The following is a 17,021-nucleotide window of genomic DNA, read 5'->3' on the forward strand; positions in this document are numbered from 1 at the left end:
ATGAAGAGGAGCTGCAATCGACACTAAGACATGCATGTGATTTTGTGTAAGGTGACTGTGATTAGGTGACTGTAAAATGAATTAGCATGCTAAAGATATTAGAAAGGAGTGAGAAAATACAGGAGAAGATAGGAAAATATGATAGGCTTGAGTCTTCAGGCTATGAAAAACACCAGCATACCCTTATTTGATGCTCGTTGTTACATAAGACAGACATTTTAAAGGTCAATTTTTACCAGAGAAGATTTAAGAGGCATTGGAGAAATATCTATTTATTAAATTATGTAATCCACAAACAGGAAATATGCTTTTAAAAATCATTTTAAATTGTTTTTGTCTCATAAAATCTAGCATAATTATTTGTATGTATTATGCTAATATATAGTAACTAATTACTTTAGGAATAAAGCAATGTATTTTAAGACTGGATATATAACTACAGGGTTTTCCATCAAACACAAACAATTATTTGTACAAAACTTTAAGCTTCTAATAGAATAAAATAGAAAAAATATATATATATCCTAGCATACAGGAGCAATTATTCTCACAATAGAACTGTTATCACATAGAATAACTTATTTGAAGTGCTGCATTACATGGGTTATTCTAGAGGAAGTCTTTTTATATTTAACCAAAGATATGTACACCTGCCAAATATAATATGTCATAAATATTTGTTTAAATTTAAGGGTATTGGCCATGAACAAAAATGAATGGTCATTGAGGAATCTCTTATAATTGGGCATACATGCTACAAGATTTGCCTGAGAACATTTTAGAGCTCTGGAAAAATGTAAACTATTTTTATTTTCCAGCATTGTGACTGACAACATCACATGGTTGACAGTTCAATCCTAATAAAACCATATATCTGACCATCTAGATGGCAGGCAGAGGATGGAGATCAATCTTTGCTTAGAAAAGTTGGTGGAATATGTCATAAACTGAGGACACAATAATTTTGTGACCTTGTATATAATAATGAAAAACCTTCAAGTTTAGTGACTTGATAAGTACCAAAATATTACATACATTCTTCTGTATTTTTGATTAAATTATATTAAAATATCTAAATGTACCAGAATCAAGAACCCAGAAAATATAAACTTGCTGTAGAAATGACAAGAAAAGTAGAAATAGATTATTTACAGTATATCTATTATATACAATATACAAAATTCTAAATAATGTTTAGGTAATTTTTATATCACTTTAAAATTTCTTAATCAAGAAGTGAAGTGATTTTTTTTTTCTTTTTTTTTTTGAGACAGAGTCTCGCTCTGTCACCCAGACTGGAGTGCAGTGGTGTGATCTCAGCTCACTGCAATCTCCGCCTCTCCAGGTTTAAGCAATTCTCTGCCTCAGCCTCCAGAGTAGCTGGGATTACAGGTGCGTGCCACCACGCCTGGCTAATTTTTTTTGTATTTTTAGTGGAGAGGGGGTGTCACCATTTGGCCAGGCTGGTCTTGAACTCCTGACCTCGTAATCCACCTGCCTCGGCCTCCCAAAGTGCTGGGATTACAGGCATGAGCTACCGCGCCCGGCTTCTTGTTTTATTTTCTAGGAAGCAACATAACTTATTCAAGTGGGTAGCTTAATTAATTATTCAATGATAATCATAGAAATTATGATCATAGAAAATATTCAATACTTTTTCAGGTGAACATTCTTCTTTTGCACATGCTTCTGCTAGAGGTCATTAAAATATTGATGATAATAATCAAGTTTTCATATCTCACCGTCTGCAATGCTTTTCAGATTTAGTCAGATTTTGAAGTAGCATTTTTCTCTTGAAAAAATTAAATAGGCTTACATAAAAATTATCTAGGAAATCACAAATTAAATGAATTTTATTTTAATTGTTTATATATATGGAATACTTTCTATGAAAGTAATTAGAAAAACACTAGCAAAAACATTTTTTAAATATTATATTTGTAAAATTGTTTCCCAAACTACCTTTTTTTCTAAGAAATAACTGTATGAGTAAAGAAGCTAAAACTGAAATACTTTATTCTGATATAAAATTTTCCATTATTTGTTTTTTAGATGAATTTATAATATAAAAACTAAATGAGTGTTAAGTATTAAGAGAGGCTTTTGGTTCTAGTAATGGCAGAGTAACTTATATTGAACTGACACTGCTTCACATAACATTTATATATCTTCAGAGAAAGTACGGAATTAAAAGAAAAATAATTTGAAAGCTTGAATGTAACCAAAACCAGGCAATAGTTGGAAGAGATGAAAAGGTAACTCACTCTTTTCTTGCCTATTAGAGGAACAACAGTGACATGTATACGAGTGTAAATAATAAACATCTATTCACCTATACTAAAATAACCAGTCAGATCTTTTTAAAACTTTATTTTTAATCGCAAAATAGTACATAAAATATTGTCTTGATAGTGCAATATTCAATAAGCGCTCAAGAAGTGTTAATTCCTGTTCATTCTCCAGAAACATTTTGAAATTTTTCGTGGTGACCAAAAATAAAATAAAATAAAAGTTGCATGTTATGTAGGCATTTTGCTGACTTCTGACTTAGAAAAAGAGTTTATTATTTGGATAGACTGCAAAATTTGCAGGAAAGTACTTGTTGGGAGGCATTAACAGCAAAAGGAGATCGCTGTAGGAAGCATCATTTAGTAACGTGAGAATCTGATTTATATAATTTTACACTGTTTTAGAAATTAGAAATATGAAGTTGAAATTACTATATTGGTTAGATTATGCCCCAAAAGGACGAATTGTTTGGTCAAAGAGAAGGAAATTAAATAGTTGTAGGTATTGGTTTTGACATCTTGGATTTCATAAAAAGCCCAAGGGAGAAAGATATGATCTTTGGAAGAAGAAATTTAAAATACATATAATTAGCAAAGTTCATTTCAAATACTTCAGGTAAAGCATAATTGTATCATCCATAACCAAAGGCATTAAAAAGATTATGTATTTAAAAGTGTCTAAAATTTTGAAAGCTGAATTTCTCATACTATAATTGAGAAAGGCCTAATAGAGAAAAATGAGTTCATAGTAATAGTGATTGTTTCAGGAGTGAATGTACCTGTGTATCTAAATAAATGTGGTAACTGACTAGATTAGAATAGCTATGTGAAGAAATAATTGTTTCTGGAAGCCTTACGCTAACTACAATGTAAGGTTAATGAGTTATAAAGGTTAATTACAATGTAAGGTCATTTTTAAAATTTTACTATTAATAACTAGAGATAGAATAATAGATCTCTTACAGGTAACAATGAAACTAGATAATGAAAAGAAGGCGGCCGGGCGCGGTGGCTCAGACCACGGTGAAACCCCGTCTCTATTAAAAAATACAAAAAATTAGCCGGGCGCGGTGGCGGCCGCCTGTAGTCCCAGCTACTCGGAGGCTGAGGCAGGAGAATGGCGTGAACCCGGGAGGTGGAGCTTGCAGTGAGCCGAGATTGCGCCACTGCACTCCAGCCCGGGCGACAGAGCGAGACTCTGTCTCAAAAAAAAAAAAAAAAAAAAAAAAAAGAAAAGAAGGCAGAACATATATTCATACTTTTAGAAGACCACCTTTGAAATATAGTACTTGAAATTCATTTCCATCACTAACCATCTGACTGGATACCAAGAAGCAGTTTAAAATTATTTGCTAAATAAATATTTTCCCATTAAATTACTATTTTCTTTTTTTTTTATTATACTTTAAGTTCTAGGGTACATGTGCACAACGTGCAGGTTTGTTACATATGTATACATGTGCCATGTTGGTGTGCTGCACCCATTAGCTCGTCATTTACATTAGGTATATCTCACAATGTTATCCCTCCCCCCTCCCCAAATCCCACAGCAGGCCCCAGTGTGTGATATTCCCCTTCCTGTGTCCAAGTGTTCTCATTTGTTCAATTCCCACCTATGAGTGAGAACATGCAGTGTTTGTTTTTTTGTCCTTGCAATAGTTTGCTGAGAATGATGGTTTCCAGCTTCATCCATGTCCCTACAAAGGACATGAACTCATCCTTTTTTATGGCTGCATAGTATTCCATGGTGTATTTTCAAGAAATTTAAAAATCAAGTAAATGTCACCTCCAGAATTACTTCTTTGCATACAGTGTTGAATACTATGCTCTTCTTTTTTACAACTTCTGCCTTGGTTTAACCCAATCCTCTTGCCTCAACCTGGTGGCTCTGAGAAGCTTGAGAAAAATGCAAAAATGTCAATTGGTCTCATTTTACATTTATAAAGCAAAATCCGAGTGGAAATCTGGCACTCCATACAATGCTAATCTTCCCATATTTCTTAGTATATGTGCTTTGTTTTCTCCACGTATTAAAATAAATATTTCACCTTTGTTCTTCTTTTCAACCGTCCTATTTTTATGCATTTTTCTTACTCTGAGTTTACGGTATTTATTCATACATCCATGAGTAAATAGAAACTTTCAGAAGATAATTTCCTCTGCTTCTCACCATCAAATTTCCATATTGACCTGTATCTCTACCCATAAACTCTCTCCTCTCATTAGTTACAAAAGATGGCCTGTACTTGTTTCTATTGCAGACCAGCTTTTTGACTTGTGTCCTTGATCCTATTCTCACTCATTTGCTCCAGAACTGTCCTCTCACATGACTAATCTCTATCTTCAATTCTCCTTCTCCGCTGTAGCATTTTGTGACTTGGTGTTATGATTTGCATGTTTGTTCCCTCCAAACTTCATGGTGACATTTGATTCCTAATGTTGGAGGTGGGGCCTAATATACCTCTGTATTTGAGTCATGGGCCAGATCCCTTATGAGTAGCTTAATAGCATTCTTTGGGTGGGAGTAGTGAATAAGTTCTCACTGTATTAATTCCCTTGAAAGCTGGTTGTTTAAAAACAGCCTGGAGCTTCCTTGCTCCCTCTCTCTTCTTTTCTTGTTATGTGATCTCTGCACACACTGGCTTTCTTTGCCTCCTGCCATCAGTGGAAGTGAAGTGTCTCTGTTGTCTGGGGTATATACCCTGGCTCTTGGTCTTGGTCAAGAAAGAATTCAGGACATATACACACATGAGGAGTGGGTTTTGGAGCAGAAAGTTTAACAGAAAGAGAAGAAAAGCAAGAGAAAAAGTGTCCTCATATTGAGAAAGCCCAGAAGAGGGTGTCTGGTTTTTGGTAGAATGCAACTGGTTTTGTGCAGAGGCTGGAGGAGGCGGTGATTGATTTACACATGGCCCAGCGGACTGGTTTGACCAGGTTTCCCTTTTACATAGCCTGCAAAAAGACTGGCCATCCCACACATGTGGTTTTATCTGGAGGCTGGCATGGCACCTGGCACACCAGGTGACAAGAGAAAGAGGGCAGGAGCCACCATATTGGGTGGACCTGGCTTCTAGCTACTGGTATTTGCATATCAATGCTTTCAGGTCTGGTTATTCAAGCCCTTTTCTGATAGAAAAGACCATCCCATTACTGGGTATATACCCAAAGGACTATAAATCATGCTGCTATAAAGACACATGCACACTTATGTTTATTGCGGCACTATTCACAATAGCAAAGACTTGGAACCAACCCAAATGTCCAACAACGATAGACTGGATTAAGAAAATGTGGCACATATACAACATGGAATACTATGCAGCCATAAAAAATGATGAGTTCATGTCCTTTGTAGGGACATGGATGAAACTGGAAAACATCATTCTCAGTAAACTATCGCAAGGACAAAAAACCAAACACCGCATGTTCTCACTCATAGGTGGGAATTGAACAATGAGAACTCATGGACACAGGAAGGAGAACATCACACTCCGGGGACTGTTGTGGGGTGGGGGTAGGGGGGAGGGACAGCATTAGGAGATATACCTAATGCTAAATGACGAGTTAATGGGTGCAGGAAATCAACATGGCACATGGATACATATGTAACAAACCTGCACATTGTGCACATGTACCCTAAAACCTAAAGTATAATAAAAAAAAAAAAAGGGGGAAAAAAAAAAAAAGAAAAGACATGGTTTGGGAGTTGCTTTTTTATTAAAGGAAAGTTCCGCTGGGAACTTTCACCCTTTCTAGCTGCCTAAAAATTGTTTCTTAATAACTCCTGAAATAGAAGTACCCTGAGGCTCTCAGCAGATGCAGATGGACACTATTCAATTTTATAGATTATTAGAGATGTGAGCCAAATAAAGCTTTTTCTTTATAAATTACCCAGCCACAGGTATTCCTTTATAGCAACACAAAACAGACCAAAACACACGGGCAGTAAGAAAATTTCTGCCTTACATGACAGAGGTCTTTCTAGTCATTATTATGTGACACTCTTTGCTTCGTCTGGTAGAAAGTAGATGTATTTCATAAACAATTATGAAGTAGGCAAAATTCCACAAAGTTTGGGCAAATTCAATTATTCAAGAGATATTTGCATAAGTTTCAACAAGGTGGAGGAAACAAATCTTGATTCTGACTCTATAAAAAGAGAAATGTTTGCTATTAGAAATATTTCTATTAGAGGATACAGATTTTAAAAATCTGACATTTTAAAATGTATTTCATTATAATAAGAATCTATTAATTACATTAATTACTTTGCAAACTAGAAAGTTCTTTCCCACCTTGTTTTCGACTAGAAAAATCATCTGGAAACACATTACTATTTGCATATCACTTGCTGTAATAGGTCCCATATTCTTGAACATGATATTTCTCTGACTACTACCAAATCTGTATTAAATACATTTAATAACAAAAGATTGTAATTTGATGAAATTACTGACATTCACCTCAATTATAAAATGTAGACAAATTTTAGCAGTACTTTAAAAGAAATAGTTGGTCAGACCAGGACATGATGTAATAACAATGAACTATGTACATCCCTATACTTATCTATCCTTCCTAGAATATGGGGAGGTAGTTGAGGGGAAGTCTTCAATTAATAGACTTTTGAAAAATTCAAAGAACCTCATCAGCCAAAATATAAGAAAATAATGCAGTTACTTTATAAATGTTAACTATTATTGTTAAAAATAAAAGCATAAAAATACATTTGTTGAAAATACTGTCTCTTGGAATGCTGACATTTTTAAATGTATTTCATTATAATAAGAATCTATTAATTACATTAATTACTTTGCAAACTAGAAAGTTCTTTCCCACCTTGTTTTTGACTAGAAAAATCATCTGGAAACACATTACTATTTGTATATCACTTGCTATAACAGGTCCCATATTCTTGAACATGATACTTCTCTGACTGTTCCCCTTTAGAACAGATTCTTTTTGAAGGACTGAGATACAATTTCCCCATTCATCCACTGCACATTCTCTTCAATCTCCTCCATTCATCCTTGTCACTACACCTCTGAAATTTATTATAGGGTCACCAATGTGCACCATATTGTCTTTTCAAGTCTATTACCCATATTCAACTTTCCCACCAGCATTCACACAGTTAACACTCTTATTCTAGAATCACTGGCATTGGTTTCCACGTTACTGCACTCTTTTAGTATCCCTCAAGGCTTATCAGCTGATGACTCTTTGTACCTTTGCTCTTCTGTCTACGCCAGACCACAAAGTGACAAAGAACAAATGTTTTCAATTCTTGTCATTTTTCTCTCCTCCAACAACACTTTCCCAATAGGTGAATTTATTTATTTTTTTCTCCTCAGATATACTGTTTCATCACTTCATGTCAGTAGCGTAACTTGACAAAGTTTCATCACTGAGATGAATTTATTAATTCCAATATTTGGTCTTGAATTTTGAATATTAAATTCTGATGTTTATCCACCCACAAATTGCTTTTGTCTGTTTTATACACCATAGTTAATACTACTTCAATTTACCCAGTCTCTCAGACCAAAGCACTAGGCTTTCTCCTTGATCCTTCCAGTCATTGTATCCTTATGTGATCTTGCTATTAATTCTTTCAGAAAGTATCCAGACTGGACTATTTCTTAAAACACTACTGCCTGGATCCTACTTAAAGTATATAACATCTTTTACATAAACTTTCCAGTAACCTGCTAACAGTTCCCAAAACATTCTCTTGTTCCCAAAACTATTGACGACCTGCAAGACAGCTGCAGTAATCTTCACATTCTGATTCAGATTACAAATATTATCCAGCATAAAACCCAATAATTGTTTCTCATTACTCAAAATAAGGTATAAACTCTTTATCTCATCCCACCTTATATTTCCCTGTCTTTATTCTCTTCTTCTGAAACTTACCCTTATTCGTTTTGTTCCAACCATGTAAGCCTTCTCACATTTTCTCTAATGGTTTATCCCTATTTCCATTGTTTTTTCTTTTCCTCTTTCTGAAAAACACTTGACTCATAACATCTGATAGCCTGCTCCTTTTTATCATTCAAGTATCAGCTCAATAGCCCGCTTTAGAGAGGCCATCTTGTCTAACCTATCTAATTTCCTGCCCAGTCATATCTGGCTCCTCAATCCACTTTATTTTCTTCAAAGTGTAATGACCATCAATAATTACATTTTCTTGATTCAGGTTATTTTTTCAGCCAAAGATGCCTTAAGTTTTCTGCCATTTGTATCATCTCCCTTTGTTCTTCCTCTTTCAACTATTTTCTAAATCTGATCAAAATGCTGCAAGAAGTTTACACCTGAGGTTCACTGTATAAAAGAAAAAAAGAGTAAAAAAATAGCTGAATATTTTCTCAGTAATTTGGCATATAAAGAGCTTTTTTTTCTTTTTTCCCCTCAAAGATTTATTTGCTATTTTTATTCTGAATTTTAAAAAGAACATGTATATACGTGTGTGTGTGTGTGTGTGTGTGAGAGAGAGAGAGAGAGTGTGTTAACTGTATCATTTGTATGTCTTCATTTAAGTGTGAAATATTATTAAACATCTTTGAAGGGGGTACGTGTAGAAAGTAATCTCAATGCAACACCTTACTTTTAAAGCTTTAATGTGGAGTACATATTTTTATCATTGATATTTGATTTATGAAATATTGTTGTGTCCTAAGATAGTACAAACATAAATCAATTTGTAGATACAAATTTATTTAAAATTTACTTTCTCTTATTTTTGTGAGTTATATAGCTATTAGGAAATGAAGACATTTATTTTCACAATGATTCCAGAGCAAGTTAAATGTCCTTAATTTATGTAGATGAGCCTTCAATATATACTTAAGAATACATAAAAGAGATGAGAATTAAACAATTCTCATCAATAGAGCATCAAGAGTTTATTTTTATTTTTAGCAAAACCATACTTCAAATTCAAATACTGTAAAATTAATAAGATTCTTATTTATTGTTTATGTACATTTTCTCATCACCTAAACCATAATAGATACTTTTAAAAAATCAATGAATGAAGATAATTTCTCATCTTAAAATTAACTAAAACTAAGTCTCCACATATTACCTTGGTACTACTAAATGTGGACCACTTATTTTTATTAAAATGTTCAAAATAACAAAACAAATTTGTTGAACATCTATATAATATGAGCTCTTATAATGTATTTTTATTATTTATGAGACAGTGTCTTGCTCCGTAACCTAGGCTGAAGTGCAGTGGTACAACTGCTCCCTGCAGGCTTGACCTCTTGGGCGCAAATGATCCTCCCACCTCAGCATCACAAGTAGCTGGGACATTACATTAATTAACTTACATCAATAATCCTTTTGCATCTGTTAAAATATTTTGTCATGTTTATTTGGTGAAATAATACTTAGCAATAAAAAAGGAAGGAACTACTAATTGATGTAACGATAGATAAAAGTCAAAGAATAAGTTAAAAGAAGCCAGATACTAAATAACATAAACTTCATGAGTTCATATATACTTTGTATAAAGGGCAACTTTTTGGCAAAATTACTCTAAGCGATTAAAAATCAGAAAGTTGCAGTGGGTAGAAAGAAGGATCAACTTCAAAGTGACACAAGCCGACTTTCTGAGGTGATGGAAATATTCTATCTACATCTTGTTTTGGGTGATATTGCATAGATACAGACAGTAGTAGAAACTCATTGAATTAAATACAATCCATGCATTGATGTAACAGTCTCCAGTTTTGGGGGACTACAGTTTCTGTTTGGGGGACCTACACCGACCGGGAGACTCTTCCAATTTCTTCCTGCCTACAGTTTCTTTTAATAAACTGCAATACACACGTAAAAAAAAATCTGAGAAAAATATGCATTATAGAAAATAGGGTTGAAGAGTATGTATTGCTTTAAAAATTTAAAAACAATGTGGCATGACCTTGTACAGGTATTTTCTCTCCTAGGGATATATGTTAGGGAAACCATGTGTGTATAGAACAGGAGACCTGTACACGAATATTCAGAGTGATATTATTGACAGGAGCAGAATCTGAGAAGAAACATGTTACATGTCTATCAACAGGAAGATGGATGAATAAAATGTGAAATATTTAGACAATATAATTTTTATTGCTTAAAAAACAAATGAATTATAGCAAAACACTAAAACTTGGACACTTGTACTATATTTAATGTTGCATGAAGAAGCAATTAGCATAAATACTAAAATGTTTATATGAAGTTTAAAAAATAACCTACACTAAACATTGTATTGCATGGAAAGTTAATGACAAATACAAAATTTAATAACATATTGTGACAGCCTGTTGGATTAGATAGAATAATTTAATGGACAGCAATACAAAAGTAAATGCCAGGATTTTGATAATATATTTCTTAGGCTGAGTGGTGGCTTCACAGTTGTTCATTTTATTACCACATTTTACGGTATATATATCTATTATATTCTTTCGTATACATATTATATAATGCAGTTTTTAAAATGTGTAGTTAATTTATAACGTGTGAGATTTTTGAGCTGCAACACTAGAAAAATGGCGGAGCAAGAGCAAAGAACAATCCCTTTGGTTCCAGAAAATCTCCTGAAAAAGAGGGAGGCTTATCAAGCCCTCAAAGCCACCCAGGCAAAGCAGGCACTTTTGGCAAAGGAGCAGAGGAAAGGAAAAGGGCTCAGGTTTAAGCAACTGGAATCATTCCTACATGATTTCTGACAGCAGAAACGTGACAAGGTGCATCTCAGATGACTAGAAGTGAAAACTCATACTTTGGAATTGCCAGATAAACATTCCTTGGCCTTTGTCGTAGGCATCAAAAGGATTGATGGCATGAGTTTACTGGTGCGGAAAACCATTGCAAGACTTCACCTAAGGAAAAGTTTTAGTGGTGTCTTTGTAAATGTCACCCACCAGATCCTAAAAATGCTGCTTTTAGTGGAACCTTATGTGACCTGAGGATTTCCAAATCTGAAATCTGTCCGGGAACTCATTTTGAAACATGGACAAGCCAAGTTCAAGAATAAGACCATTCCTCTAACAGACAACACAGTGATTGAGGAGCACTTGAGGAAGTTTGGTGTCATTTGCTTGGAAGACCTCATTCATGAAATTGCCTTCCCAGAGAAGCATTGCCAGGCGATCTCATGGTTCTTGCACCCTTTCCACCTCTCAGTGGCCTGTCATGCTACCAAAAATATAGTGGGCTTCCTCAAGGAGATGGCTCACCTGGCTATCAGGGTGAACGCACTAATCAGCTCATCCACCAGCTGAACTAGACCCAGGTACCAAACTGCAGTAAATTTTTATCAGTGAAGTGGAAGCATGTGTTTTTGCTTTTTTGGGAATTTTTATCAAGTATCTTCAGAGAAGATTATTTCCTGCTTTAGTCTTCAAAAACTAGAAAGGAAGGGTCAAAGAAAAGACAGTAGGTTATTTTCATGGCAAGCACCTGTCATCACAGTCCAGTTCCAAGGAAAAATTCCAGTGTTTTCTACATTGGCTGCCGCCTCCTCTGAAATCAGCACATTCCACGGAGGAAGGAGTCCGGCTTTGTTGCATCTTGTCTCCTAGTATTTAATGTTGGTAAATGAGTAACTCTAGCATTTGTACAAGGCTCCCTAAGACTCCGGCAGCAGATGATCTAGCCCAGGGACATAATTCAATCTGGAGATTCCTGGTGCCTTGTTTTGAAAAATACTTGAAGTACGCATAGGAAAAAGGGCACCTAAATAAATGTTCACTTGTTTCCGCTGTGAAAAAAAAAAAGAGATTTTTATAATCTGATGGACAATGAGAATAGTGAAAATATTGAATTGGCTGGGGGTTGTAAGCAAGTTTTTGTGGAAAGAATGTATAAAGGAAATGAGCAAATGAAAAGTAAATTGGCACAGAGTTATATATTTGATTTTTGAGAAGAACTTAGAAGAAAATTCAGATACTACGTTTTATACAAATGATACTTCTCAACAAAGAGTTGTCTTTTTCTTGTTGGAATGCATAGAACATTGTCCTCTTTCCTGACATTCCAGTTTATTAAGGGCAAAGACATAAATTCCATTTTTCTGTCTTTTAAAGTTTGAAGCCTTAGTGCATATTAAGGCTAAGCCTAGTAAATAATGCATTACCTAGAAATTTTAAAATAGGTTAGATTATTTCTTGGAGAAAACAGGTCTTTCTAAAAATAAAATTATTAAAGAATACCCTTCAGAGAAATTTTCCTTCACCTCATTTACTTTTCTATTTCTCTATTTAATTAATTTATCCAAAGAAATGATCACTTTAGTAATGATTCTGATAAATTAATTTAAAATCTTTGTTTCATCTTGCCTTCTAATTCAACTTTCATTAGTTCTAAATGAATTAGAGAAATAAAACTAAGGGAGAAACATTTGCTTAGCCATTGATATTTCATTAGTGCATTGTTGTTATGTTTTATCTACATTACATAATTTCTCAGCAAAAATTATGTACTCCAATCCTTTTGACTGGAATTATAACAAAACTGGAGTTGTGACAGAGAACTATTTTATTTCGTCTATACTCATTAAAAGACCAAAGCATACAAGAAAAACTATATTTTAAATAATATTAGGATTTTATAATTTGGGACTAAAGATATTCAATAATAAATTTTAAAAATATACTTTTTATCTAGATTTTAAGACAAAAGTATCGTCCACTGTATATCACTGCATGACCCTAAAAGATTTCTGAATCCATACAACTAAAAAGAGGCCAAATATCAAAGGGATATCAAATACGATGGCAGCTTTTTCTCTGCCGTTACTGACAACAGCTTCCAAATCTTTTCAGCTCTAAAGCTTTGGAGATCAAAGAACTATCATAAAGGCTCCTGACACATAAGTGTGATCTCTTTAAACATTATACTAATCCAGGCAAGAAATATACAGTGAAATAACTCATGTTCTTATATTCCGTGTTTTGGGTAGATATACCTGCTTATTTAAGTTGCATCACGAGGAGTTTGCAAGAATTCACCTCGCTACTTATTTATATCATATTATTGAGAGAAAAAAATGACAGAATAGTTTTGAGCACTTCATCTGCACAATCACCTTCACATCTTTTTGTTCTATGCTTTTCTCACATTTAAAAAATAAAATCTGAGGCTGACAATTGTGCCCTTATTGTGGATTTTAGTATTATATATGTGTTACTTATATTTTATTATTTAAGCTAATTTTACTTCCAATTTACAAATATATTTTGACCAAATTCCATGTTCCCTTGCCCAGCTATAGTCCATTTCTCAATCCTGAGTTAGTACTCCCAGTTTATAACCCATTTGCCTTTATCATACCTCCATTTTCTTCAAATACCATATGTAAATGTCAGATTTTCTAGGTTCTTGCATTTATAAAGACATTTTCATGGCCTCCATTTATTTCAAGAGAATTTGGGTGGATGTTAATTTCATGTGTCATAAACTTTGTTGTTTAAGATCTGATAACATTCTTATATAAATATTCCCTACATTCTTATATAAATATTGTTGAGAAATCAAGATTTCTCAATCCAGTACTTGTTCATTTGATAAAAAACATTTTTACTTGACGTATTATGATATTTTATCCAACTATGTAAAAATGTATATATGATATATTTCCAGGCCCTCTAAAGATCTTGATTGCTTTTTTGGGGAAATATAGTAATAAATTGCTTCTTAAAAAGGTGGCTCCTTAATCATCTTGGAAATATTTGTTTTATAGCTTTCAGTGTGATTACACTTATTCACTTTTCCAAAGTGCCTGCATTCTGATGTTAGGTTTCTGCCTTTTTCCATATATATCACCTCATCCCTCCTTCTTTTTAAAAGGATTTTCTACTTGCATTTAGAGAGATCTCTTCTGCATGTTCCTGATTCATATTTTATGTATCAGTATTAATTTTACAACTTATATTATGTTTTTTAATTTTGCTGTTGGACTTTTTAGGTCACTGGTGCTTTGTGTTTACCATTTCCAATTTTCACTTATCTTGGCTCCTTACCTTACTGTATATTCTCTTTAAATGGTTAGTTCTTAGCCAGGTATGGTGGTGTGCACGTGCAGTTCCAGCAACTTGAAGGCTGAGGTAGGAGGCTCACTTGCACCCAGGAGTTCTAGGCTGCAGTGAGCTAGGCAGTGTACTCCAGCCTGGGTGACAGAGCAAGACCCCGTCTCAAAAATAAAATGTTAATTCTCTTTCTCAAAAGCCATGGAATCTTGCAAATTATCAAAGATGCCTAATAGAGTTCTAGAATTATTGTCTAATTGTTGTATTAAATAACTCTGGCAACAAAGAGATTTTCATACAGTTTCATCTGTTTCCCTCGTTGTTATCATTGCGTTTATTCATGTTCAGATAAGAACAAATTATTCCAAACCCTATGTTTTAGTAGAAACTTGATAAAGATTTTTCTGGGCCCCTCTCTCTTCCAATTTGATGATACTTAAATACTTTAGTTCATCCTGGATATGTGTGTTAAATGAAACTCTTGGCCCAACATCCAAATTTCAATGTTTTGTTCTCTGATAAATTGTGATGAAAATATTATTTTTTCCTCAATGTTTCGCTATTTGACCCTATTATCAGATGGTAGACATAGATTTGTATTTCTTCCTGATCTCCACTGACTTTTTGCCTTACATTCAGTTCTGCATATGAAGTATATTTTATGGGAAGCAATGTGTCAGCATGTCTTACCAGTGTGTTTGCTGATAGTTGCAAATTTAGAAAAAAATGGTTGGGGATGAGATAAGTAGTGAAATGAAAAGAAACATTCTGTTTATTCCAAAGAGCACTCACTGTGCAATAGAAAGAAGCCTGAACCATTTTGAAGCTGGTACAAGATTTTATTTTTGAAACGAGGAGACAATATTTGTTGCTCAAAGGGTCTACATTCAGGTTGGTAGTTAATAATTGGTGTTGAAAATTTTTATACTATGTCAAACAGCTGGCTTACCTATTTCTGTTTCACTGGTATCCATTGCAAGTCAGCATGAGGTTAACTCTCAATCAACAGTATTGCAGTTATTTTTCCTCTCTTCTTGAATATCTAAATGGCAATTGAAATCTACTATGTTAGAAACTTCTGATCACACACCAAATTACCAGGAAATGTATCTAATTTTCCAAAGTTTGTTAACTTGGAAATTAACTAGATTATTTTTATAGCCTCCCCTCTTTTTTGACAAATGCTCTAGTTTAGCTAGAGTCAAATATGTTCAAATATTAATATAGAATTTATTTTCTGAACCTAACCAAATGGTCTCTCGCCTTTTGCATTTGGGATAGCCTCTTCCACTGTAGTAATTTTATCTGTTTTTAATGGTGGTCAATTTTCCATCTGTTAAATCTCAATAAACTTATGCTTACCTACACCTCATATGTGTGATAATATGCACAGCATATTATATTTTTCTTGTCATTTTTCTGTCTTCTTCTTAATAATTTTAAACATTCTGTCAGGGAAAAAAAAAGCTGAGAATGATTTTTATGCTCACACTACCTAATACTGTGCTTGATGCTTATAAGAAAATGAATTAAATCATTAGTCAATTGCTTGAGTTCCTCATACCTAACTTAAAATAGCATACTAAAAACAACATTATAGGTAGTTTCCAATGATACCAACATTTTAAAAAATGTGTATGGTGTACATTTATGTAAATGTATAATTTCAAAGTGTTTGCAATATTGCAATAATAATTTCAAAGTGTTTCCTGATTTATTTTGATTTGTTCTTATGCCTTTTCTACCACTGAATACAATTTTTATTTAATCCTGCAAAAATATTGCAGGATGTTACTGCAATATAGTGCTTCATTGCAAAACTCTTGACTTCATGTTTGTGCCAAACCATTTAACATTCCATTCAAATTTGAAGATTGTAACTTTTAAAATGTATTAGCTGTAATAAATAAAGCAGAGGTTCCTTTTTATTTCATTAAGCAAATGCATAAAAAGATACTAAGTGAATCCAATTTGTGTGGTTCCTGTTGTTATATTCTCAGAAATAGTCATTGCAAAAGTTTTAGTGAGTATACATTTAGTTCCAAGTGGTTCAAGTATTAGAAATTTAAGCAAAATAAAATACTTAATATTATGTTCCTTGCTAAGGTTTCTATTTGTTCCAAGGTATAAAAGCAATACTCTTAAATCGCATTGGAAATTCTGAAATTTTGATTCATTCTAAAGGAGCAGTTAAATGGTGTCGTGCTTTTTAAATATAGAGAAGAACAGGATTGTAATTACTTTTCCCAATTATATTCAGATGTGTGCGTCTAGGAGGACAAATTATTTCATGGAAAGACCCTTGCTTATACATTTTCCCTCAGGCTGTATTTCAGAATTTTCTATTTAAACAATTTCTGTGCTTCCCACCTTCTCCTTTACCTACTGTCACCATGAGCACACTATTATCTACATCAGACCAATCTTATTCAACTTTTATGTAACAAAGTTGTGAATTGTTTTTTAGTTGTCATGGACCCCCAGATTGAAGGTCATCTAAGCTGAGTATGCCCAGATGAAGCAACTGTGCAATCACAGGGGAGGACCTAAGTTTTGGGACAAAGGAGCAGAGACAGAATTAAGAAGCAAACAGCACTTAGCAGGATCCAAGATCCAATCAGATCAAGCTTTAGAGTCACCCCATGGCAGAATCCGATCAGGTCATGCCTCCTGGCATCACCTTATTGTAAGATCCAATCAGATTATA

The 17,021-nt window shown here is 33.8% G+C and overlaps 1 non-coding gene and 1 pseudogene across 1 annotated transcript; one reads left to right on the forward strand and one right to left on the reverse strand.

Annotated features, from left to right (window-relative positions):
- Positions 1–7,633: 7,633 nt before the first annotated feature.
- On the reverse strand, positions 7,634–7,701 carry LOC129464258 (small nucleolar RNA SNORD38). Its single transcript, XR_008651497.2, has one exon. It is a non-coding gene; the product is annotated as a small nucleolar RNA SNORD38 (small nucleolar RNA).
- A 3,124-nt stretch (positions 7,702–10,825) lies between these two features.
- LOC129464032 (ribosomal protein uL30-like) lies at positions 10,826–11,574 on the forward strand (annotated as a pseudogene).
- The last annotated feature ends 5,447 nt before the right edge of the window (positions 11,575–17,021 follow it).

Source organism: Symphalangus syndactylus, chromosome 15 (genome assembly GCF_028878055.3).
Source record: "Symphalangus syndactylus isolate Jambi chromosome 15, NHGRI_mSymSyn1-v2.1_pri, whole genome shotgun sequence".
Taxonomy (NCBI): domain Eukaryota; kingdom Metazoa; phylum Chordata; class Mammalia; order Primates; family Hylobatidae; genus Symphalangus; species Symphalangus syndactylus.